Genomic DNA, 25764 nt, shown 5'->3' with positions numbered 1-25764 from the left:
AAAGAATAGATATGGTCAAGTATTTTGGAAAATTGCTTCTGACCTTATCAAGCATGAGAATCTTGGTTTTACGAGACTTCTGTGTTTAGTTTTAATTATTTTGTTCATGTGTAAGATACTTCATGCAACAAAGTCTTACAAAACTTACAAAAACACGAGTCATATATGAAGATAAAATATATACAGTATGAGATTCCCAGGTTGTGAATGAGACTTGCTATCTACACCTAAATCTTATCCACCCTCCACAGGAGTTCCCAGGAAATAAAGAAGGTGCAAAGCCTCTAACACTAGAAAAAAGGAGTTTGGCCACTGGGCCCAGCTCTGGAACTTTCATAAATGCTTTACGGACAGCTCATATCTAGAGCTCTGAAATAACACGAGACTGGAGAGGAGGGAGGAAGGAGACTGTTTGCGTTCACCCCATCTGTATGGTTCTACCTCAGAGACCTGGTCCCAGGTCTGGTGAAAAGACTGAGACATGCCAAGTTTGTGAATGGGAAATTGAAGCCAGCGGTGCTTCTCAGTGACCCAGCTGCTCCCAGATCATAAGGGCCTTCTGCATCTGAATCCCCTCATTTTTCTCTTTTGTTCCAGGAAAGCACATGTGAAGGGCAGAGCTATGGTTTATCAAGAAATCATTCCTCCCTTGTTTGCTGACATTGCTTCATAACCATCACAGCGGCCACCTGCATCTCCTATTTATATTCTATGCCTCATAAGAGGAGGGTTGTGTCACTCTATAGCTACCTCCTCCTCACTCTTTCCATTGCTGATTCTCTGGCAAGGGCTCACATTTGCTGATATTGTGCCAGTATCGTGCCCTGGCTGGCATCTGTTCTGATGGTGCCCATGTCATTAGGGTCGTCGGGTATTTAAAATGTATCCCCTGCCTGGTGCCAGCCCACACTGCCTCTTCCCTTCCCTTCCCCTGTATATAAACGTCTCCCTGTTTTCTACATGTTGTTGGTCACCTGACCATGAAATACTTCCTCCTAGTCGAATTTGACAGTGCTTCACAGAGCCTTGGACCTAGCATTACCCTGCTCATAAAACTCTGACATTTCCCTTTGTCTTTCAAATTTCTTGGTCATTCACAAGCTGGCCTTGACTTACCTTTTCTAATCTCAGTTTCCATGACTTCTTAACTTGACTCTCTGCTTTAGGCAAACCTGAGCATTCCCGGTGTGCCTGCTGGCTACCATGGATCATTCATATCTGGTATTGCCATAAGTGGCCATCCTCACTTCCACACTAAGCTGAATTCTGCAGGAGGAAGGAAAACATCTGATTCATCCCTATGTCCCCAACTCACTCTGGAGGCCCAAATACATTGGTTTCTCTCCTTGGCCTTTTCTCCCCACAATTTTCCTCTGGCCACTTGCAAGGCCAGTGGCTCTCAGATATTGTCTTTAGTATAGACTGCTCCTGAACAGCAGACCCATTGTCTTCCCAGGCATCTCCTGCCGGATGGTCCACAGGCAGTCAGGGCCAGCATCTGCAGACATAAACCAAGAACCTCCTGTTCTGCCCCTACCTCATGTTTGTTTTGATTCCCCTACATTCCTTACCCAAGTGGAGGGCCTCTAAGCCAACATCCTACATCTTCTTATTGGCCCATTCTTTTCCACCAGTCACCATATCCTAGCAGTCTCCACCTTGACGACTTTTATATTTTCCCACTCCTCACCAACTCCAAATCTCATAAGTTAAGTGCTCTCTGAATTCACTAAACTTATTCCACTTCTTAAAATGCTTTGAAGACTTCCAGTTACATACAACTATTCTTCTCAAACTGAGTTACATGGACCTCTGGGGGGTACTTCTTTGTATTCCAGGGCACTTGAAACTTTTGAGAGATGTGGTTTATTATTCTGGAGTAACAATTTTACTAGAAGGTTAGAACTATTTTAAAATATTAAAACAAGTATCAATTTATTACAAAGTAGAAGATACAATTGGAATATTTTAAGATATTTTAAGTAAATTATGTGCACAGGGCTCCCTTTTGGCTGTGACCTAAGACCCTTAGGGGGTATGAGATCATTCTCTTTAACAGTTTGAATTTCCAATGAAATACAAACTTCCCAGTATGTCCTACAAGGCCCCTGAGGTCTGGCCCTCATCTTATTTCTTACAGTGTCTTCACACTTCATCCTGCCATGTTTTTGTCAATACAGTTTTCTCTGCCAAGATTTCTCTTACCCCATCCCGTTTTACGTGGCAAATGCATATATATTCTTCCAGCTTTAGCTACACGTTTACTTCCTCTCTGAAACCTCTCTTCTTTCCTCCCCAAATGGAGTAGAATTGATTTCTCCCTCTCTGTGTCCCTAATGTCTCCCTTTCCCGCAGCTTCCTAATACATTCATTTTGTGTAAAGTTAATGTTTCGGCTTCAGTGTCTCAAAAACTGGCAGGGAATTCTTTCTCAACGGTGTGTGTTTTTGCGGACTGACGAAAGCAGCTTCCAGCTAAGGCACCTCTCTGCCTAGACAGCCCCTCAATGGTGACTGTTTGTGTAGGAATGTCACACTTTAGTGGCCTTGGCTCTACCTATTGAGTCACAGCACTGGGGCTACTACATTCAGGGTTAACCCCCGCAAGATGATCATTTTCCATCTGTAGTCCCTGGGATCACCACCAGAGGGACCCTGCCCCGGGCTTCCTGGGGGGACCTCTCTTCTTGCTCTCACCTTCCTTGAACACTCAGACTTACCGCTGGGGGGGTCCTCTCCCTCTCACCCCTGTCTCACTTGTTTTGGCTGTTCTTTCCTCCTTGGATATGAAAAAACTTTTAAACAAGACCTTTTCTATCTTTCTTTAGAAGATTGTATGCAGCAATAATTGGGGAATTTGTACTCTATTCCTAGAATCTAGCATTGCCCCTAACCTACAGTAGGTAATTACTAAATGCCGGTTGGTTGGATGGGTGAAGAGACCACTGCAGTTCAGATTTTTAAAGTCAGTCCTGGAGAAACTACCTCTCTATCAAGTTCCTTCTCAGGAAAGGAGGGAGACTCTTGGAACCACAGTCTTTCCCTTCTTGCTATAACTCTGCCTTCATGGAAAGGATAGTACAAACAACCATGAAGCGAACCAGGCTGAGAAGTTGGCTTTTGGTTATGCCTGGCCTTTGTGATATGGGAATGAATATGACTCATCCACCTGAGGGACCTACACGCATACCTAAAATTCAACAGATCATCTGCCTTTTCTTTCCAATCACGCAACGTACTCTCCTGAGGAAGATTCATTCACCTCAATGACTTGATCAACCCATACTATGGCTAGCCCACTCTACAGAGTCCAGAGTTTTTCCTGTTGTGCAATTTTCAAATTCATTGTTTTTCTCCAGGGCCAGCAGCCCTCCTATGATATCAACATTATAGGTCTTCATGAAGTACATGAGTGATTCCAGTTTTACAGAGATAACTAGAGAATAATCCATGCTGTAGCCATGGTAAATGAAACAAGTAACAAAGCCATCAATAGAGAATAACTATATTATTATATTATTGGGAGGGAAAGGAGTGGAGAGAACATCTTCACCAAAGAGGTGATATTTGAACACAAAGATGGGTAGGTAGCAGAAGAAAGTGGATAAAGAAGATGAGGAATTCATTCTAAATGGAAGGGATAAGAGTACACAAGGAAAACAGGTATCCCCGGCCTTTCCTTCAATCCAAAAATTATAAACAGAATATATTTGTTTGCATGCATTAATGCTTTTTCTCTTTCCAGAGGTAATTTTATACCTTTATGGAAAACCATTTAAAAGCCTTTTATTTATTATAATTTAAAAGTCTGTAAGAAAAAGATAAACACGTTGGACCAATGTTATCTCAGACAATCCGGAACAACTTATTTATTTATTTATTTTAAAAGAACGATTTAAATTGCCGAATGGAAAGCCCATCCACGGAGAGATCCTTCTTTTGCTCCCTTTTCTTCCTTCTCTGCCAGTACAGCTTCCTCCGTCATTCAGACCCATGTGCGCACATGCTGAGGATGGTGGGGCTGGTCTCCCTGATATGGGCTAGAAAGTGGCTTAAGATTAGTGATGGCTTCTAATGGACACCTGGCTTGTAACTTGGAATTCCCCTGCACAGAGGTCCTCACGGGATGACATCATGCTCATTCTGTGTAGTGACGTGTTTTGAGTATGTGAGTATGAACTTTCTTTAGGTACAGGAAGCAAAGGAAGGATAGTGAATTTAAGAAAACAATGGCAATCTTAAAAACATGGGTCAGATTTTCAACAAACATATGCCAGCCTGTTCCATATTTTTACTTATTTGGAAAGACTGCTGTCCAGTGGTCTTGACCAACTCTCTCAGAGGGAGCAGGGGCCTCTCCTGTGCCTTTTCTGTAGAGCTTTGTGGTGAAGTTTGATGAAATGAGTCCCTTGGAGCTCACAGGCTGACACCCCACAGGGAACCAGAGAAAACTCTCTGCTTTGAAAGGACTCTTGTGATTAGGATAGCACTACTCTGATACTCTCATTAACCTTATTAATCACATCATTTAATCCTCACTGGAGGGTTTTATTTCACGTATGAGAAAACAAGTTCAGAAAGTCGTTCTTGCTCAAGCCCTCAGCACTAGTTGAGGGGGGCAGAAGCTTACACAGGTTCGTTTGATGCCAATGCCACGAGAGAGTGAGGACAAAGGAGAAAAGAATGTGGTTAGGGAAAAGGACCAGTGAGTACTGGCTTTCGGTCACAGCCTGAGATTGTCCCTGTCGTGGCACATTAACGTGTTTGACCAACAGTTGATCCCCAAAAGGGGACTTGGGATACAGAGTAATAGAAGTCATGTGGTAAAAGTGCTAGGGTTTGTAGATGTAATGAATCAATACAAGAAGAAAATAGTCAAGTTGGGCAAAGAGAAACAGCTTCCCCAACATCCAAACTCAACAGAATTCCTTTTGATTCAGGCTTCCACTCTTTAGTCCAAATACTACATCATGTCAGAATGTTCCTGTCTTGAAATGGTGATCTAATAATCTTCAAAATCCTCAGGGAGATGAAGCATCATTTGTTCCCTTCACCTTCTGGCCTTAGAAAATACAGTCTTTTGGAAAATTATCTTTGACTTCTTGAATTTCAGCACCAAGGGAATGGCATCCTTGGCGTGGTTCAGAAAAGATGTAAGCTCTTCTTAGCCTTGCTCATCCCAGCTCTGGGCAGCCACCTCTTGGCCTCAAGTTTTTAATCTTGGTGGTGTAAGCTGGACCCTTAACCTTCTTTACAAATCATGATGGGTATGTGAACAAGGAGGTGGTCCCCTGTACGCTGGAAAGAATGTTCTTGGCTACCGCCTCCTTCTCTTTCTATTTTAGTCCTGAGGGACATGGCTTTTTTTTACTTCTATGAGATTTAGAAGTCTTGAGGTTTTAGTGCAAAAAGAAGAATTCTGTGTGGTTTTAGAAGGCAAGTCACTCTGAGTAATTTAAACCCTTATTTATCCAAACACAAAGGCCGAAGGATGTTTTAGCAAACTAGCCCCATGCGATAAAGCTTTTGGCAAAGATTTTATCTGTTCTGTGCACTGCCCATATTTTTATGTAGCAAGTCCAATAGTTGTTTTTTCCAGTCAGCTTGGCCCTGCTAGTTTATCTTCATAGGTGTGTATTTTATACATGTGTGTGCAGAAGGGTGTTCACGTGAGAATGTGTGTGTATATGGGGTCATGTAGAGAGAGGCAAGGCTCCAATTGTTTACTAGGCCTGTAGCAAATGAGGTTCAGGGATAATTAAGAGAACTCTCCCTTGGCAGAAACGTGCCTGTTTGGGTCTGCTTCTTATTTGGGACAACTGGAAAAGGCAATCACTCAAGTTTCATTGATGCCAAAGAATTTTTCACTGTCATCAATATGGGCTACAAAAATGAGGTTATTGACATCTTATTTCTGGGGGTTTTTCTTTCAGATAATTGTGAGCCCTCAGCATCATATGTTCTGATATAAGGCAGTTCCACTCCATAGTTGAGCATTTTCAATGCATTGTGTGCAACTGATCTTACCAAGTTCTGCCAAATCCCAGGCTGATCCCATCTGTATCTATCCAGCCCATTCAGATTTCCCCCTCTGCTCTAAGACACTCTGATCTTGATTTTATTCAAGGGAGCATGCGATAAAGTTGATATCGCATATGAATGCTTTTAGCCATTTATTAAATTATGGATACATTTTGGATGTGAATGCCTAGGTTGTTGTAAGTACACTTTGGCCTGTTCCCTCAAGCCCTGCTTCAGTTGGGTCTTCTGGAGTATTTTGGTTTCCCTCTTGGAGTGATCTAGGCTATGAGCTCCTGCAGGTCCTTGGGCGCTCAGATATCTACTAAGGCTCCCAGCAAGTGCTCACCTGCCTCCATGGGGCGGAAAAGACACCCTTCCTCTCTGTTGCAGAGTGAGAGCAGCTGGCCCAGTGCTCTTGGCGGCAGCCTTCTGTCTCTGGTGTGAGAAGGCCAGTCTGTGTGCCAAGGGCAGCCAAGATGAGATTGTGAGGTTGGCTCATCTAGTTGAGAGCAGCCCTCTGTGAGCACAGGGCAGACTGGACTCGCATGCCATTGTGGCTGAGCAGGGCCTTGGAGCCTGTCCAGCAAGGTCGGGGGAAGCCAGGCTGATCTCATGAAGGGGGTGCTATTTCCCTGGGCCACCTGCCCTAGAGACAAGACTCAAGACCAGGTGCACAGGAAGCTGAGTCATGAGTGGCCGCCATGGTTGCTGTCAGCCCAGAGGAACAGAGAGAAACTCATTACAACCAGCAAAAGTCCGCACCATAAAAGTACAAGTATTTACTACCCCAGGAAGGAACTGGAGTGACCCATACAATAATGTTAGCCCCTGAGTAACTCCGTGAAAGTCACAATTTTAGCTATATCTTGTTTAAAAATAAAGAGCTAACTAGAATAATGGGATCTATTGAAGGGGTTTGTCAGGCTGTAGTGATGATCTCACTTGCTTTCTATCATTACTAAAACTGAAGCCAATTTGAGAAACTGAAGTCTCCTCTTGCCAAATTACCCTCCTCAGACATTTTATTTATAAATGGTTGCTATTATCAATCTCCATTGAAATCCATGTGCATATGATGTGCACATCTACATCTCCTTTTTATGGACAGGAAGCTGAAGGTTAAATAAGATTCCCAAGACCACAAAAGATTTTAACAAGATCTGGAAATTTTTCTCAAATCACCTCCCTGTCTCACTCACCTCAATATGTGCTTCTCCCTCCAGATGTATTATAGATAATGACGCAATCAGTTACCATGGCGGTAAAGTCAGAAATCTTGAAGCGTCTTTGCGGCCCAGATCCCAGAACTCCAGCCAGCACGGGGACAGCCAGCGTGGCAGCCGGGCTGGGAGGTTGGGAGAGCCTGGGTGGTCCGACGCATCCTGGCTGAATGTTTAAACGCTGACTTCACATGAGGGGCTGCCCTGGTCGTTGCGGGTAGAAAGCTCCTCCTATGAACTGCTAATCAGAAAGGACGTTTTAAAAGAAACCATTTGTAAATAGCTAATATGACAAACTCTTGTTCTGCTCGCTCGTAGGTCTGGATTCATGAAATGCAAAAGGACGCCAAAAGAGCTTTAATATTCCTGCAATATCCCAAACTTTGTTCGTGAAATGGTTGTTCTTTGCCTTGCTCCCATCTTTCTGATATCACTTACAAAACGTTCCGTGTAATTAGGTGTTCCTTACATGCCAATACCCACTGAAGTCACAGCTCATGCAAAAAATCTAGAAGTATAAATGAACGTGTTGACTACTGAAAATCAACAAAGATTTTTATTTTTACATGATCTTGCCACAAATGATGGGACTGTGGGTCTGAGCCTGCCCCAAAGCAGCTACCTTTAGGTTTTCTGTGCAGTGGCCTGTTACAACAGCTCTGCCCAGCAGCGTTGCTCCATGTGGCACCATATTGACTCAGTTAAGTCCTCTTTCTTCTGGATTTTGAAAATGAGACACACAGGGATGCAGACATTAGAATAGTGCATGCCAGATGACTCACAGAGAGAGAGTGTATGAGCAGAAGCTCTCAGACAGCAGAGCCAGTGGGAGCAGAGGGGCATTTGATTGGCAGCAACAAAAGAAGATAAAGAGACAGAATTGCCATGTAAGAGATGCAACGGCAGGGCGCAGTGGCCATCTGCTGCAGATGGGTGAAGGATGCCTCACTGCAGCTGGGCTGCATTTTGGACTCTTTTGGTTGGTGGATGCTAAATTTTCTTCTTTCCTCCCTACTTCCCTGATAGGATTAGCTGACATCGCTTGGTAACTTGAGTCCATCTCCACTCCTTTGGCCTGGGAGATCCTAACCACTGCAGTGAGATTTCCTTAAGTGAGGCATTGGTGGGAAATGAAATCTGGAACTTACATAGGGTCAGACAAAATCGGCAGCACTTAATGACCTATCAGATGTGGGTGAAGAGCAAACAGAAGAGGTAAATCCTGATGTCCAGCCTCTGCTTGGCCACAGCCACAGAGGACCAGGAATGGAGTACAAGTGGGGAGGCAGGTCTGGATGTGTACGTCTACCTCAGGGTGAAGATGACATGAATCGGAAGTCCTCTTTAATATTTTTGTTCTTTTTCTTGCTCCTTATTTTTTTCCCTTTCCTCCTCTTCCTCCCCTTCTACATGGAGGCAATGCATTGAATGTTTCATCAGCTTCTCTGGTGTTTTGACTTCAGGCCTCCTAGTCCATCCCTCTAAGGAAATTTGTTATCACATTTCTGGCTCAGAGCAAGACTCATTCAGTATAATTAGTTGACGACTCCTTGGAGTGGAAAAGTTCTGCCAGAAATGGTCTGAGTTCAGGGTGAGTGCCTGAGTCATTTCTGAGCTCTTGATTCACGAGCTCGAGGGCGGAAGATCACAGAAATTGATAATTGGCATCTTTTCTGAAGTCAGTTTCCCTTTGAAGGTCAATAGTGAAAAAGGGTGCCTGGGGTTCAGAGTTTTGCAGAATGATATGAATAACTACTCCACACAGAGTTACTATGCGCCAGGCTCCTTGTTCTAAGCACTTACATGTGTTAATCCATTTATTTTTCACAACAAACACGTGAAGCGGTACTTTTTTTAAAAAATTAATTTATTTTATTATTTATTTTTGGCCGTGCTGGGCCTCCATTGCTTCCCGCTGGCTTTCTCTAGTTGCAGCTGCTCTTCTTGCGGTGCACGGGCTTCTCATTGCACTGGCTTCTCTTGTTGCGGAGCACGGACTCTAGGCACCCGGGCTTCAGTAGTTCTGGCACGTGGGCTCAGTAGTTGTGGCACACGGGCTTAATTGCTCCACGGCATGTGGGATCTTCCCGGACCAGGGCTCAAACCCGTGTCCCCTGCATTGGCAGGCGGATTCTTAACCACTGCGCCACCAAGGAAGCCCCAAGAGGTACTTTTATTATCCTGTTTCCTGTATGTGGAAACTGAGGCAGGAAGAGACTAAATAACTTGCGCCAAGACTCAGGATAAGTAAGCAATGTGCCAGGCACCATGGTTCCAGGTCTGTGCTCTTTCATCCATGTTTTACCACTCAGCCTCTCTGTGCATCTCTGCATCTGTCTTCATTCTTCAGCCAATGAGCCCTAGGCTTGGCTACATCTAGAGTTATCTCCATAATATAGTCAATTTTATTTGCTTTTCTGGAAGCCAGTCAACCATGAAACTGACATCTAAAATAGTCTTCAAGTTTTTAGGAAAGAAAAAAAAAAAGTCTTCCTATAGACTTAGCCAGCAAGAGGAATCTGTTCAGAAAAGTGTCTTGCCTGGGCTTGGACTGTCATGGAGTTGTCCTATGCTCCCTGCTTGGGCTGCTGCCCCTTCCCTCGACTGCAGGGAGTGTGGAGCTTCAGAAGTCTGCTGGTGGCGAGGTGAGGATGACAAGGATGAACTAAGGATCTGCCAAAATCCAAAAGTGGCTTCAAAGACACACTCGATTCTGTTCTGGACACTTTTAGCTTTAAATGCATTTTATTAAAGCCTAGTTGTTTGCAAATCATGAATTAGGGTAAACATTCTCTCCTACAGGGAATCATTCTGATCAGAGTGAGGTTTGCTGTCTGGAAGAGTGAGGAAATGCCTGAACTTGACCCCTCTCCCCAGGCCCTCATGTTCATCTGGAAGGGTGGTCCCCTGCAGTGCTGTTATGGCCCTTCCATTGGCACGGGCTCGCCAGCTGACGCAGGGCTGCTGCAGGTGCATGAGTCCCTCTGATGTGTACAGGGGTGCAGCACACAGGACCCAGGATGGAAGCTTTGGAATCGCACCTCAGTCTTCACTGGGGCTTGAACCCACACCTTAGACTGCCACTCTCCATCTTTAAGATGGGGGCAGTGGAAAGGCATTCTAGTTCATGCCTTACGAAATGATGTGGAGCAATTAGTCTGGCTATCCATGACAGCGTTGTCCCTGAGTGATGAAACTGACTTGAGGTGCCAGTACAGATGAGTCAACACTGATCAGGGGTGTCACCCACCCCAACGTCCTTCTTTCATTCTTTCATTACAGCATGTGTGTCCTTTGATTCTATGTGCCCCAGACAGCTCACTGAACCTACAAGTGCTCAAAGATACCAGCATGCTAAATGTGAATTACTTGTCAAATCTTCCTTAAAGCCTTCAGGTCCCGAGCTGGAACCTGTCACCCTTGCCAACATAACACAAGGTGTCTTTGCTCATTGCAGGCTGCTACAGGTGCACTGACCCTTCGCAGCCTCTCAAATTGGTCCCAGCTCCTTCTCTAAGCTTTTTTGTATTTTAGGGACAGTTGACCTTTTGCTGGATCATCTTGCTACCTGAGTGTGCAGAATTTGTTGCCTAGAACTGGTTTCTGATCCATCGGCCTTGGGCCTAGGCATTGACATTTTGTTTTCCAAATAGAGCAACCCTGTAGCTCCATCCTCCTTTAAACAAATGAACAAATAAACATCCTTTAATTATTATCCTTTCATAGCTCATTTTCCCCCTTTAGGACCTCTTTATTCTTTTAAATTTTTCTAAACTTTACCAATTAAGCTTTAAGCCCCCATCCCAAGTCTGTGCCCCTCTCTCCTATTACACACTCATGTAGAATGAAGTACACGATGGGTTGACTTTTCCAGGAAGTGGAGGGTTCCCAGTAGGGCTGGAAGCCTATCCTGAGTCATCCCCTCTCCATTGCTCTGTCTGTGGCCAAAAGTGATCCCAGAGGAGCTTCTTCCCTCACCAGAGCTCGACTCACTCAACGTGGGGAATGACAGTAGAATGGAGGGCCTGGGTCCATTTTTCTTGCCCTCAGGATACCACGTCTGACATCCCAACTTCCCTATCATCCGGACACTCCAAGTGAATTCTTCCCACACAGCCCCTGCTTCCCCACCAGGCACTTGACCCTTTTCATCTCCAGCAGCATCAGCATCAGGCTAGATCCCCACTCAGAACGAGGTCTTTTCTCTGCCTCTCCAGCTCCACCTGTTCTCTAGATTCAGGTATGTCTGGGGGCCTCTACACTCTGGCCACCCCCATGGTGATGGTCACCAGTTGGGGTTTAGTGGCAGACCCAGAGTATGAGACATCAAATGAGAGTTATTCCTGTAGGTTTCCTTGTGTGCTGCTGTCTCCCTGCCCCAGCGCACAGTCTCCATGGGGCCAGGAACACACTTGTCATGCTCACATTCTGTGTCCAGTGCCTGACTTGGTATCTGGCACAGGACAGGCGCACAGTCACCCCAACTGACTGACTGGCTGCAGGAAGGCACTGTTGTGTGCCAAGAAATGTGCACACGTTATCTCGTGAGCCCTCTTACCAAGTCTACAAGGGAGGCACAGTTCCTATCCCCATTTTACAGATGAGGAAACAGAAGTTCACAGTAACTGAGAGAATGATTACCAAACCCGGCTGATCATCAGCGTCACCTGGAAGCTTTTGGAAAAATATGGATTTCTGGGCTTCTTTCCAGATATCCTGAATCAACATTTCTGGGGTCAAAATATCTTTAGTTTCCAAGAGTTCACCAGGAGTTTCTGATGATCAGTGGAGTCTGGGAAGGACTGAATTAGGTAATTATTTGGGTCACAAAGTTGGTAGAGGAGAGAGCCATGATTTACACTCAGGTGTAGCTGGCTCCAAGCCCTTTGTCCTCCTGCCAGGGAGTCTTCTTGGTGAGAGACTCTCATTCTATCCTGGGAAAAGTGGAGCCTTAGGGAGGTTCTAGGTCACACAAGGAGTCAGCATCAAAGTAGACCTTGGAAGCGAAGTCCCCAGCTCTGGTCTGATGGCATAGGGCATATTCCCTGACCTGGGCTGCCTTGCACACATTGTTCTGCCATGCACCCTGGCCATAGTACTTGCTCTTGGTACCAGAATTTAGATAAATGATTAGAATTATTTAAAAATAATGCATTTATGTGTAACATTGAGCTATTGAAGAATGTAAGGTTACCTACAGAAATGAGTGCTATTAGTTTTAGACGCTGGTCATTTTCAGTGAGTTTATAAGGTTGAATGAGGCACAAATGAGCAAAAATGGAAAACACTTGCTCTGTGGTTTGGAAGTGATCCTGTCCACCCTCCCTTCTCAGGGTTGGAGGGAAGTGGGAGAAGCTGTGCCTGCTTTCCCTGAGGAGACCATCCTGGGTTCGGAATGTCACTCTATTTGCTGTGCCAGGAGGTGGTGTTAGCTCAGCTCTCTCTGAGCTTAAATGCAGTTGCAGAGCCCGGGTTAGGAACCAGGGTGTAGAGATGAAGAGTCCTTGCTGCCCTGTGGAGTAGACGGTCCAACAGTTCTCTAGCAGGCAGTCAGGATGTCTGGCTGCAGAATGACCAGAGTGCTTTAGATAGGCCGTGCAGGGGTGACATTTGAGCTGGCTGACTGTGAGTGACCAGAAGCTGCCAGGCATGCAAAGATCCAGGGAGTAGAAACTACATGTTTGCACATATGTGAGTCTGGTGGTTCCTGTATTGGAAAGGGGCCTGTTTGATGGGAGCACACGGTATATGAAAGAGGGAAGTATCTGAGAAAAGTCACTTGTACCTACTTTTGGAGATTTTTTGACCCCGTTAGTGGCCAAAAGTGATTACTTTTTCACTTGTTTTCATTGTTCAGTTTGATTTTTGTTTTTGGCTTTGCCTACCTGGCATCCATCTTTTCTTCTAGTACCAGTGCCTCAGTTTTGGGTTTACAGCTGTCTCTCCTCCATTGGGTAGCTTTCTAGGGGGACTGATATTCAAGGTGTCCTGACCCACCCCATCTCTGCTGACCAATGAAGGAGGAGGTACCCATGCCAGGCCGATCCAACGTTCTCTCCTAGAACTTTTGATGTGTGAATAAACTGGAAGTATGAGTCATTGGTCTTTCATTCACCCCAAGGGCTGCACTCTGAAGGCACAGGCTACCAATTCATGCTCTCCACATCCCAGAACCATCCTGAGTCCCATCCATCTGAAAGTCTAGTCCTTGAACATCTATTTCTATTCTCTGAGCTTTTCCTAGCCTTTTTTTTTTTAATTGTAGTATAATTGCTTTACAATGTTGTGTTAGTTTCTGCTCTACAGTGAAGTGAATCAGCTATATGTATACATATATCCCCTCCCTCTTGGACCTCCCTCCCATCCTACCCATCTAGGTCATCACAGAGCACTGAGCTGAGCTTCCTGTGCTTTATAGCATGTTCCCGCTAGCTAGCTATTTTACGCATGGCAGTGTATATATGTCAGTCCTAATCTCCCAATTCGTTCCACCCTCCCCTTCCCCCACAGCGTCCACATGTCCGTTCTCTACATCTTTGTCTCTATTCCTGCCCTGCAAATAGGTTCATCTGTACCATTTTTCTAGATTCCACATATATGCGTTAATATATGATATTTGTTTTCCTCTTTCTGGCTTACTTCACTCTGTATGACAGACTCTAGGTCCACCCACCTCACTACAAATGACCCAATTTCGTTTCTTTTTGTGGCTGAGTAATATTCCATTGTATATATGTACCACATCTTTATTCATTCATCTGTCGTTGGACAGTTAGGCTGTATCCATGTCTTGGCTATTGTAAATAGAGCTGCAATGAACATTGGGGTACATGTGTCCTTTTGAATTATGGTTTTCTCAGGGTGTGTGCCCGGTAGTGGGATTGCTGGGTCGTATGGTAGTTCTATTTTTAGTTCTTTAAGGAACCTCCATACTGTTCTCCATAGTGGCTGTATCAATTTACATTCCCACCAACAGTGCAGGTTGGGTTCCCTTTTCTCCACACCCTCTCCAGCATTTATTGTTTGTAGATTTTTTGATGATGGCTGTTCTGACCTGTGTGAGGTGATGCCTCATTGTAGTTCTGATTTGCATTTCTCTAATAATTAGTGATGTTGAGCATCTTTTCATGTGCCTCTTGGCCATCTGTATGTCTTCTTTGGTGAAATGTCTATTTAGGTTTTCTGCCCATTTTTTAATTGGGTTGTTTGTTTTTTTGATATTGAGCTCCATGAGCTGTTTGTATATTTTGGAGATTAATCCTTTGTCCGTTGCTTCGTTTGCAAATATTTTCTCCCATTTTGAGGGTTGTCTTTTCATCCATAGCCTTCTAGTGCAAAACATTTCTGCTTTCTTGAGCCACGGTTGTCTTCTGTTGCTGGCCGTCAAAAATACCTAAGTGATCCACAGGACTAAGGAAAATGCTCTTAATTCTGAAGATGCAGTTGAAAGCTCACTGTGGGAGAATTGCATGGTATTTGCCCTATGCTTTGGGAAAAACCTGGCAGCAGTATACAGAATAGATAACACTGGAGAAAATGGAAAAGTCAAGGTCAGTTTCAAATCCTTCTTTAACTGTGGCTCTGTGCCAGGTCCTGAGTTAGCTATGGAGAATTCAGAAATAAATGGAGCCAGGACCTGCTCACCCTTCAACTTCCCCTCTCCCTAAAAAACTTACTATCTATTAGGGAATATAGTTAAAGGGCCAATTTTTAACTCACCCAGGTAGAATTAGTGGTACTATTATTAATTTCATAGGACTTTCTATATCCGTTTCCTATGTAGTTAATCCCATTGTTTCATCATTTTACTTGTGTTTGTCTCCCTCACTAGACTCTGAGCTCCACAAAAGTAGGAGCTTGTGTTTATTTGCTTATTTGCTTAAATCTTTGTGTCTATTTGCTTATTTTTAATTTTTGCATCCTCCATGCCTAGCTCAGGCATGACTTTAACTCATGGCTGTTGTCTCATATGGCTTTAACACGTGGCTATCGAATGAGAGGGTGCTGGGTAAGAGAATGCATGGGACATTGAAGCTAAAAAGAAAAAGAGGCTGGGCAACAGCAGTAGCAACACCACATATAAAGTGAGGCGTAGCCAGGACACTTGCCTTAATTACTCTTGGCACTAGGCAGGTTATTGGGTATGATGTCAAGGAGTGGGGGATTCAGGAGGGATGGAGTCAGCTTCAGTGCGGCAGCTCGTTTGCCCTGGGATGCACCTTTGCACAACCTGGCCCCTCTCTCAAGCTCTGAACTGTCTCCTCCAGATTATGGCTTTTGCCATGTGTCTCTCTTCTCAGATGACCCCTTGGCTCTGGGTTCTTTAAGGCTCCTTGGCCAGGCTTCAGCTTCTGGGCTGTCTCTTCTCTTTCAATCTCACCCTGCAGGCAGAGATGCACCTTCTGCTGACTGCAGCCTGCGCCAAGGTCAGGCTTGTGGTACTGAAGGAGACAGGCCCAATTGTGACCCCTGTCTCACAGACCTGTGAGGCCTTATGAAGACCAAGCAACTAGGACAAGGATGGGCAAGTTGTTGTGAACGCAGTAATGATGATAACAACAATAGTGAAGGTCTGTTAGGTACTTACTATTTGCAAATAATTCTGCTTAACACTTAACATAATAATTTCAGTTAATACTCAAAACTATTATTGCCCCCCATTTTACTGATGAGGAATCTGTAAGATTCTAAGAGAGGTGAGTAACTTTCTCATGATCAAGCTGGTAGTACTTAGTGGAGCCAGGATTGGAACTCATGCGATGGGACTCCAGGGCCTCTTTTGTAGTTAGTATGATATACTATACTAAAGAAATGCTAGTCTTCTTTTCTTTCTCTCCTTCTCTCCTTTCTCTGTTGGGGATGGGTTTTCAAGCCCTGAGCTCTATTAGTATTCCCAGTTCCTCTTACCCCAGCTTCCAGACATGTGGCAGTTATAAGCCATGAGCATCCTAGAGGTTAATGAGACAGAGATCCAAACACAAAGAATGAAGCAAGAATTCAGGGTCAGGGCAATGGTACTGTGAGTAAGACCTGAGGCTGAACCCTCTGGAGACTGGATTGGGAATGTTTCTTGTTTTAGTCCAGGCTTGGTCTCCGTGCTGGGATAGATCTCAACCTGCAGGTAAGGGCTGTGTCCTGAACTGTGGATGGACATGGTTGCAGGGGCAGAGGGGGTAGTCTCCTTTTGTAGCCAGGCTATATTGTGTTTCATAGTGAGCTGGGGAGGAAGAACTAGAAAGAGGAGTAGATTAATCTCTTTGTGAGATTGGCTGAGAAAAGACATCTCAAGCTGTGGAAGTACCCCAAAGCTAAATGAGTTTAAGGAAGAGATTTTTAGGAGAAAGAAAACCTTACTCTGATAAGACAGATCTTCCTCACATGTTTGCTTAGGACCAGGAGAAACACCAATCTCACCATGAGACTGTAAGGCATAGGAATGTGTTTAAAGTGAGAATCCGGCAGTTACAGGTGCTCACCTGAACCCATGTCTTATCCAACCATGGCCCTCAGCTTTCTGGCTGGATTATAGCAAGTACATAAATCTTAGCTATACAATGACCCCAGGTTGTGTAACTTATAGTCGCCTAGCCTTCAAGGGTGCTGGAGAGAACCCAACCTTCCCTAAATTCTGTCTCTGAAATTAAATAATCAGTCTCAAGAATTAACCATCATAGGCAGTGATTTTTGTTGGTTTCAAGACTTACAAAGTGCCCCCTTTCCTCTAAAAAAAAATACAGACAAAGACATCATCTCTCACCATCACCATTTTATTCATTGTACTTGAAGTTCTAGCCAATGAAATAAAGCAGGAAACAGAAATAAAAGTTATCCAGATATGAAAGAAAAAAGCAAAACTGTCTTTATTTTAGGACATCATGATTGCCTATGTAGAAAATCTCATGGAATCTACAAAAAAGCTATTAGAACTAATAAGTGAGTTTAGCAAGGTTGCAGGACACAAGATCAATATACAAAAATCAATTTTATTTCTATATACAAACAAAAATCAGCAGTTAAAATTAAAAAACAATACCATTTACAATAGCACCAAATTATGAAACAGAGATAAATCTGCCAAAAATTGTGAAAGACCGCTATCTACACTAAAAAAAAAATGTTGTTTAGAAAAACTGAGTAAAACCTAAATAAATTGAGTGATATACATTGTTTATGAATCAGAAGACTCAATATTATTTAGATGTCAATTCTCCTCAAATTAATCTATAGTCAATGGAATCCTGATAAAAATCTCAGCAGGCTTCTTTTGAGGAAATTGATAAGTTGATTGTAAAATTAAAGTAAAAACTCAAAATACCTGGAATAGCCAAAACAACTTTGAAAAAAAAGAACAAAGTAGGAGAACCAATAGTATCTGATTTAAAGACTTTTTATAAAGCTTCAGTAATCAAAACAGTGTGATAGTGGCATCAAGATAGACAAATAGGTCAATAGAACAGAATTAAGAGTCAAGAAATAGGCACACACATGTATGTACAATTGATTTTCAAGAAAGGGACAAAGGCATTTCAGTAGGGAAACTATAGTCTTTTCAACAAATGGTTCTGGAACAAGGTATATCCATCGGCAAAATAAAATGAATTTTGATTCATGTCTTGTATCATATATAAAAACTTGAATCAAAATGGATCATAGACCTAAACATGAAATCTAAAACTCTAAATCTTCTAGTCAAAAACATAGGAGAAATTCTTTAAGAATAGAGTAAAACAACAACAACAAAAAATTAAGGTACCATACCAATCCATAAAGGAAAAAATGGATGAATTCGACTTCTGAAAATTAAAACTTCTGATCTTAAAAAGGCATTGTTAATGGGACGAAAAGACAAATTACAGTCTGAGAGAAAATATTTGCAAATCAAATATCCAAAAAAAGGAGTTACATCCTGAATATGTAAATAACTCTTAAAAATCAATAATAAGGAAAAAAACCAATACCTCAATGGGCAAAAGATTTGAACAGACATTTCACCACAAAAGGTATAAGGATGGCAAATAAGCACATTAGAAGATGCTTAACATCTTGGGGAAATGCAAATTAAAACCACAAAGAGATACAGCTTCATACCTATTTGACAAAGACTAAAATGACAAAGACTGAATATACCAAGTGTTGGCAGGAATATGGAGGAAATGGAACTCTTCTACACTTTGGAAAGTAGTTTGGCAGTTTCTTAAAAAGTTAAATATATACTTCTAATGTAATCCATTCATTCCACTCCTGTATATTTACCCAAGAGAAATGAAAGCAAACTTTCATACAAAAATTTTTACGTAAATGTTTATAGAAACTTTATTTGTAGTAGCCCCAAATTGGAAACATCTAAGTGCCCATCAGCAGGTTAATGGATAAACAATCTGTAGTATATACATACAGTGGGTTATACTTAGCGATAAAAACAAACAATTGATACACGCAACATGTGTGAATCTAAAAACTATTATACTGAGTGAAATAAACCAGACAAAAAAAGAGTACACGATGTATGTTCTATTGATTTGCATCCTGCATCCCCTCTCACTCTATGTTCTATGCTCCCCAGTGATAAAAAACCCTATGTACAGTGATATAGCTAAAGTATATTTTCAGTTCCTGAACTCTATTACATTTTTTGGTGCCTCTGAGAAATTCTGCTGAAATATTTAGCTTCACTGTTTATTCCTCAAATTCCCAAGCCCACACTCCCAACAGTGGTCCCAAAAGAATTCCACTCAAGAAATCAAACAAGAGATTATCCAGGCAACACGCTAGGTATGTTTCCTGTATGGCTGGCTCGATGAACTGGAGCTCCTGGAGCTCCTCTCCAGCATCCAGCTTCTCAGGATGGCTAGGTTGGCTATACTGTTGTCAACTTGAACAGCAAACCCAAGTACCCAGCTTCCCCCCCCACCACCACTAAAGGTGCTTTCAATTCTTTCTCTTGCCTGTCATCTTGTTAGTTCTAGTCTTGGTTGAAGGGAGATTGAAGTTTCCTTGAGGTCAAACAGAGCTCCTCCAAAGTTGACCATGGAGGGAGAATCAGGGGGCAACAGTCCATGCCCTGATCACTGAGATTCTCCTTTGCCTTTGGGTTTCTTTGAGAGGACTCCATGCCCCTGAACAACACAAGCTTAAATGGAGACATATGCCCCTTCCCTAGCAGCAAAGCTGAGGCAAGGCCATGCCATTTAGACAAGGCTTTGCTGGTGTCAGGGATAATGTAGGGAAGACAGATATGGAGAGTAGCATGAAGTTGGGTGGTCTGGCTTCCCAGTTCTGGATGCTCAGAGAACCTCTGCATGTAAGCTTCTGTTTTCCTCTAAATGGTGGGCTCTGTCTCTGCTTTCCAACCAGAAGCCCACATGTAGTCTTTAACGCTCCCAAGTCCAGAATGCAGTGAACTCAGTGAGATGCAGAGGTCCCTTATCGGTCTGTCTTAATAGAGACAGGAATTTCCTATTTCCTTTCTGATAAACTCTTTGTCCCAATTATTGACATCAGGACTGCCAGCCACCGGCACCCCCTTTAGGGAAAACCTCATGTAGCCACCTGACCTATCAGGCAGCCCCATAATAGCCATATTAGAACTTAATACAATAGGCTCAACATTCATTGCCTTAACACTGGCATCCACGGATCCAGGGCCATATCACTAAGGACAGAAGAGTAACAAGGAGTGGCCTGGTGAGAACAATATCTATATAACCGAACCAGCAAATCTCACACTTTATCAGCTCCAAAGGACAAAGGCGGTTCCAATTACATTTCTATCCCATAAACACTGGATTCCTTTACAATGGCATGTTCCCCTCCTCCTAACCCCCTTTGCAGCAAGAGTTCTAGTGTTGCCCTGGGACTCCTCTCCACAGACGTTCTCAGGAATTCCAAGTAGGAGCATACCCTTGACTTTGGTGTCAGGCCAGGCTGTCCTCACAGCTTATCTGGTGTGGGTGTTGGGGATTCAGACCTGTACATGAAGTGAGCTTATCCCAACTCTCCAGCAGCTGTTGTGATACAAATTACTGCACAACTCTGCTGTCTCCATTAAAAATACAGCAGAGACACTGCACCTTTTCCCCAAGGACGCTCGGGCTTCCCTCTTTCTTTGGCAGTGCAGGCTCATGTCCTTCAATGACATCACTTTGGATCCATCATTAAGGGGTGTCTCAAAGGCAATCTGCCTGAACTCTGAAAGGTTATTGTTACTATTTTTTTTTAACCAAAAGACGTATTTTTTTTCCCTCTAGGCACACCCATACTGCCAATGTGTTGTGTCAAATGGGATCCCTTATAGGCTGGATGTTATGACACTGCCCTCAATGTCCTCGTTCATAAGGTAATTTCCCTTGTTCGTTCCAGCAGCCTGACCTTGGGGGGGCATCTCCATGCACCAGCTCCGTTTTTATATCGCTGAACCTCAGTGAAGGGGGAAAAGGGCTCATTTTCCCAGGTCTTTCCCTCCTCCAAACCCCTTCTGTACCTTTCTAAATTCATGGAAGTACATAGATCCTGGGGAAAGCATCATAATCTAATTCCTCTGGCAAATGCACACAAGCCTTGACCTCCAAGTGTGACCAGAACACTCTGTTTGGAATTGGAGACCCTGATTAGGCTGGGCCCTTAGCTTCCCCAGTGACTAAGGAGAGAGTGTCCGTGGATTTCCAATTTAGGTTTGATTCAGCACTGCAAGCTGTTGGTGGAAGGTCATTCCTCCAGCAGCCCATTTTAAGAGTGGAGTTGTCTGAGAGCATAGCAGTCAGTCAGCTCATCAAAGGAAGAGGTAAAAGAAAAAAAAAAGTTGGGTAGCTTTCTAATGAACAAGGAAAACCATGGGGAGGAGAAGAGAGCTCTCCCAGCATGTCCCCGGGACGGGGGTGGGGTACGTCCTGACACTGTTCTCTGCTTACTTGTAAAGTCTGACACAATCTGATGGTATTTCCCTCCTTTTCTATACATGTCTGATCAAATCCTACAATTACATTAGAGACAGAAGGGGGGTAACTTACTGAGAAGGTCTGCCTTTGCGTGAGGGAGAAAATTCCTATCAGAACAGCAGCCTGGCCCCTTTTCACATCCTCAGAGACAAGTCTTGGGCCAAGGTGGGCCTTCATCTCTGCTGCCTTCTGCTTGCCTGGGGAGTTTCTGTTCCATCACCACCTGGGAATGACTTCACGTGATTGTCTTGATTTCGTTCTTGGAGATTCACAGATGTCACTGGGGCAACTCAAGTAGTGAAGGTGTTTCCTTAAGCCAGAAGGCTATGTTAGGTCTTCTGTTCTCTCCAGATACAGTTACACTTTTTTTTTTTTAAACCTCTAATCTCCTCAGTTTGTCTGTATCTATGTTAATTTGCTTCAGGGTTTAACTTCAGTTATTTTGAATCTCCTCTGGGTCACTGTACATTTTAACTGTGAGTTGCTAATAAAGAGCATAGAAAATAGGGAGAAATCAAAACAAAAATCTTGATAAAAGCCTCTCCTGATCATCAGATCTTTGAGCATTAAGGAAATGCAAATGAGATTTCTTTTCAGACTTTCCACTAGCCAGGGGCCATATCTGAAGACTTCAAAATCTTTTCAAAAGTAAATTATTACCCCTTCCTCCCACATTCAAGCCAAATTGAGAGCCTAGTAGACTGAGGAATTTTCCAGAGTGGTCACAGGTCCTCTCTGGGGACTTACGGACAGTGGGTTTTAAAAATGTGTTTGAGATGATTTTTCATGGGCATTTGAATTCCAGCTGGTGGACTGCACATGGGGTCAGAATAAGCATTCTAGCTTAAAAACAACAAAAAAGGCTGAGTTTTGCCCTGAGCTAAAGAGGAGGCCTTGTTCTGTGGCAGCAGCAGCTGCAAACACACACCCGAGAAGGAGAGTCAGGCTACCAGGGACTTTCTCAGTGAAAAACTCTGGATATGATGGAAGAGAAAACACATTTATATGCTCATGCATTTTCCTCTCTTCTCCACATTCCTCACCCATCTCACTTCCCTCTGACCAAGTCCTGAAAGGCTAGAGCAGGTAAAACATCAGGAAGAATTGTCACTGTGGAGCCCAGCACGTAGAAGAAAAATGACTTTTCAGACCCCCTACCTCTGCAGCAAGCAGGAGACCTGCTATAGGATGAATTGGGTCCCCCAATTCCTATGTTAAAGCCCTATCCCCAGTACCCTAGAATGTGACTGTATTTGGAGATAGGGCCTTGAAAGTGGTGATTAAGGTTAAACGAGGCCATCAGGATGGGCCCCAATCCTTATAAGAAGAGGAAGAGCCACCAGGGATGCCCAGGCACAGAGAAAAGGCTGGGAGAGGACAGGGCAAGAGGATGCTGTCTACACGCCAAGGAAATGGCATTCGGGGGAAACCAAACTTGCCGACACCTTGATCTTGGATTTCTAGCCTCCGGAGCTGTGAGAAATGAATGTCTGTGTACTTTGTTATGACAGCCCGAGTTGCCTAACGTGGGGCCCCTCCTCATGGCCCAGCTCTCTTCTCAAACGCAGAGCCACAAGAGGGGCCTTGGGATCCAGTGCAACATAGGAAGGAAAATCCAGGCCCAGGAAGGCCAGGGAGGGGGTCTGTAACCCAGCACTATCCTCAGAAAGTTCTCTGCCTGCAGTGGGTGTCTGGGCAGAGCAAGGAACAAGCCTGTCTTTGCCAGGGACATAAAGAAAGGCCTCAGGGGCCTCAGGAGTGCTCAGCTTCGGGCGGGGGGCCCTTATGACAGGGAACAGACAGGGTTAATTAACATTTGGCCTGTGGATCCCTTGAGAGGGGAACCTTTCTTGTCCATGCGAGGTGGTTATGGGGGAAGAGAGAAGGGTCACCTCGAGTTCTGCTCCCAGACCTACCACCCTCTCAACCACACACCCACCTGACTCCAAATTTCTCAGGTACAAAGTCTAGATTACCTCCAGGTCAGTGCTTCTCAGACTGAAATGTGATGTGACCCACACAGGGGTTTTGTAAAAATGCAGATTCTGATTGAGTAGGTTTGGGTATGGCCCATGAACTTGCATTTCTAGCCAGCTCCCAGGAGATGCTGATGCTGCTAGACGTTCACAACTGAATATCCAGACACTGTCCCTGTGCTCATTCTTAGCAGCATGTGCATCCCTCACCTCCTCCTCTGCCCCACAGGCACTTTCAGCTCCTGGTTGCTCCAGACACTGAGTTGAGCATCAGGGACACAGAGGAATAGGAGGCAAGAGACTGAGGGAAGTGAGAAGAGTATATAGGGGTCAGAACCATCAGACCTGGACTGAAGGACCCTCATTAGCTCTGTGACCTTATGTGAGAGTCTTAACCACTTAGAGACTTAGTTTCGTCTTCTGCAAAATGGGTCAGTAGACCTACTTCATAGGGTTTTTTGTAAGGATTGGTGAGATTAAAATATAAAAATCCCTAGACTAGGACCAGGAACATAAGAAATACTCAACAAATGTTGGCCACTTCTCTTATCTACACACAACTAACTCACAATCCATGGGGGAAAGTCCTGGAAGCAAACTACTGTAGGAAGTGTACTACCTGGGGTCAAGATTGGGTCACATGGGGGCATGAGGAGGGTCTGCTCTCTCATTAAGACCCTGGGTTCTGTATAACTGTGCTGCCTACCCTCATCCTCCAGGACAGCGTCCAGCACGTAGGACGTGATCACAGCACCTGTAGAGTGTCTAGTTCTAGCTAAGCTCTGGCCTAGCTGCTGGGCTTAAATGGGGAAGAAGACTCAATCCTGGCCTCAAGGGTCTTAGGGTCCTAGGAATTGGTGACAAATGGTCTGATAGGTAAGAGTATTGAGGCCTGGGGGCACAAGGCAAGGATTCTTCCTGCTGTCTAGAGGAGGGGAGGTCAGTTTACAACGTTGTGTTTAATTTCTGCTGTACAGCAAAATGACTCAGTTATACATACATATACATTCTTTTTCATATTCTTTTCCATTATGGTTTATCACAGGATATTGAATATAGTTCCCTGTGCTATACAGTAGGACCTTGCTGTTTATCCATCCTATATATAATAGTTTGCATGTGCTAATCCCAAACTCCCAGTCCTTCCCTTCCCTACACCCCCCTCTGCCTTGGCAACCACAAGTCTGTTCTCTATGTCTGTGAGTCTGTTGCTATTTTGTAGATAAGTTCATTTGTGTCATAGAACTAAAACTAATTTTGACACTTAGCTAACCTTAGGGAAAAATGGAAAAAGTGAAATCTTCATGTGTCCAATGAAGAAGCCTGATGGTCTGAAACCTTTGAGGGGGAGGCTGGGGGTCTCACCCTTGTGTAGACTGGGAGATGGGATTGGAATATCCTGGAGGGAGGCAGCTAGAAATGAGCCCCTGCATAAAGCCTTGAGCCTCAAAGAGCTGTCCCTTCCATTTAATAGAAACTAACATCCTCGAGAATTCTGTGAAAAAAAATTGTGCAGTCTGGAGGAGGGAGAGAGGAAAGTCACTCATGAAAAATTGAAATGCCAGCTCTGTGCACACACAGATGTGCCATCCAAATTTGTACTACCAGCCTGGAGTGGGAATTCCAAGTAGAGAAATTAAAATAACCGTTCAGGACCACTAAAGCCCTATATTTTCAGCAGAAGCAAATGTGAAATTATTGCTGGGGAGGGCTTCCCTGGTGGCGCAGTGGTTGAGAGTCCGCCTGCCGATGCAGGGGACACGGGTTCATGCCCCGGTCCGGGAGGGTCCCACGTGCCGTGGAGCGGCTGGGCCCGTGAGCCAGGGCCGCTGAGCCTGCGCGTCCGGAGCCTGTGCTCCGCAACGGGAGAGGCCACAGCAGTGAGAGGCCCGCGTACCGCAAAAAAAAAAAAAAAAAAAAAAAAAAAAAAATTATTGCTGAGGAAACTTTCACAACCCAGGGGTCATGGGACTCCCACAGAAAAAACAGCCTCTTTGAAGATGAGCTGACAATCAGAATTATAAAATAACAACCCAAGAAAATGAACCACAATGAGCGAGCGTCAACACGTGAAATAGAATCAGCACCTTCCAAACTGGAAAGAGTACATTAATCTGAAAAATCAATGGTATAAGTATATTTCAAAATATTAAAGAGATAAGGGAATGAATGAAAACCATAATAAAAGGACTAGTCAGTGTGGACAGTGATTTCAGACAGCCGTGTAGAAGTTCTTTAGGGGAAAAATATGGTCATTGAAAATAAGAACTTAACGGGCAGGATAAAGCACAGAGTAGACAACCCAGAAGAAGAATTAGCAAATTGGAAGGTAGTTCTGAAGAAGTCAAATAAAATGCAGCAGAGAAAGGAAGAGGTATAGAACCATCAGCTAAGAGACAGGGAGGATATAAGGAGCTGATTCCTTGAAATGTGGGTCCCAGACAGAGGGAGTAAATAAATGAAATGAAGGACTGGCAATATTTAAAGAGATAATGACTGAGAATCTTTCAGATTTCAAGAAAATTAAGTTTTCATTTCTAAGAACCACAGGAGTTCTGAGAAGAATGTTTGTAAATAGAACTAACCATACTCGATCCGTTAAGACTGGAGAACAT

The 25764-nt window shown here is 43.9% G+C and overlaps 1 protein-coding gene across 1 annotated transcript in view; it reads left to right on the top strand.

The window, feature by feature from the left end:
- ZNF485 (zinc finger protein 485) overlaps nucleotides 1–25764 on the top strand; it is a 586403-nt gene that overhangs the window by 441311 nt on the left and 119328 nt on the right. The window contains exon 9 of the transcript XR_008616207.1: nucleotides 20487–20575. The gene's annotated coding sequence lies outside the window, so the exon portion shown is untranslated. The remainder of the gene's footprint in view (nucleotides 1–20486; nucleotides 20576–25764) is intronic.

This window comes from Physeter macrocephalus, chromosome 20 (assembly GCF_002837175.3).
Source record: "Physeter macrocephalus isolate SW-GA chromosome 20, ASM283717v5, whole genome shotgun sequence".
Taxonomy (NCBI): domain Eukaryota; kingdom Metazoa; phylum Chordata; class Mammalia; order Artiodactyla; family Physeteridae; genus Physeter; species Physeter macrocephalus.
Note: the sequence above shows the minus strand (reverse complement) of the source record. Positions and strands in the feature narration are given on the sequence as shown.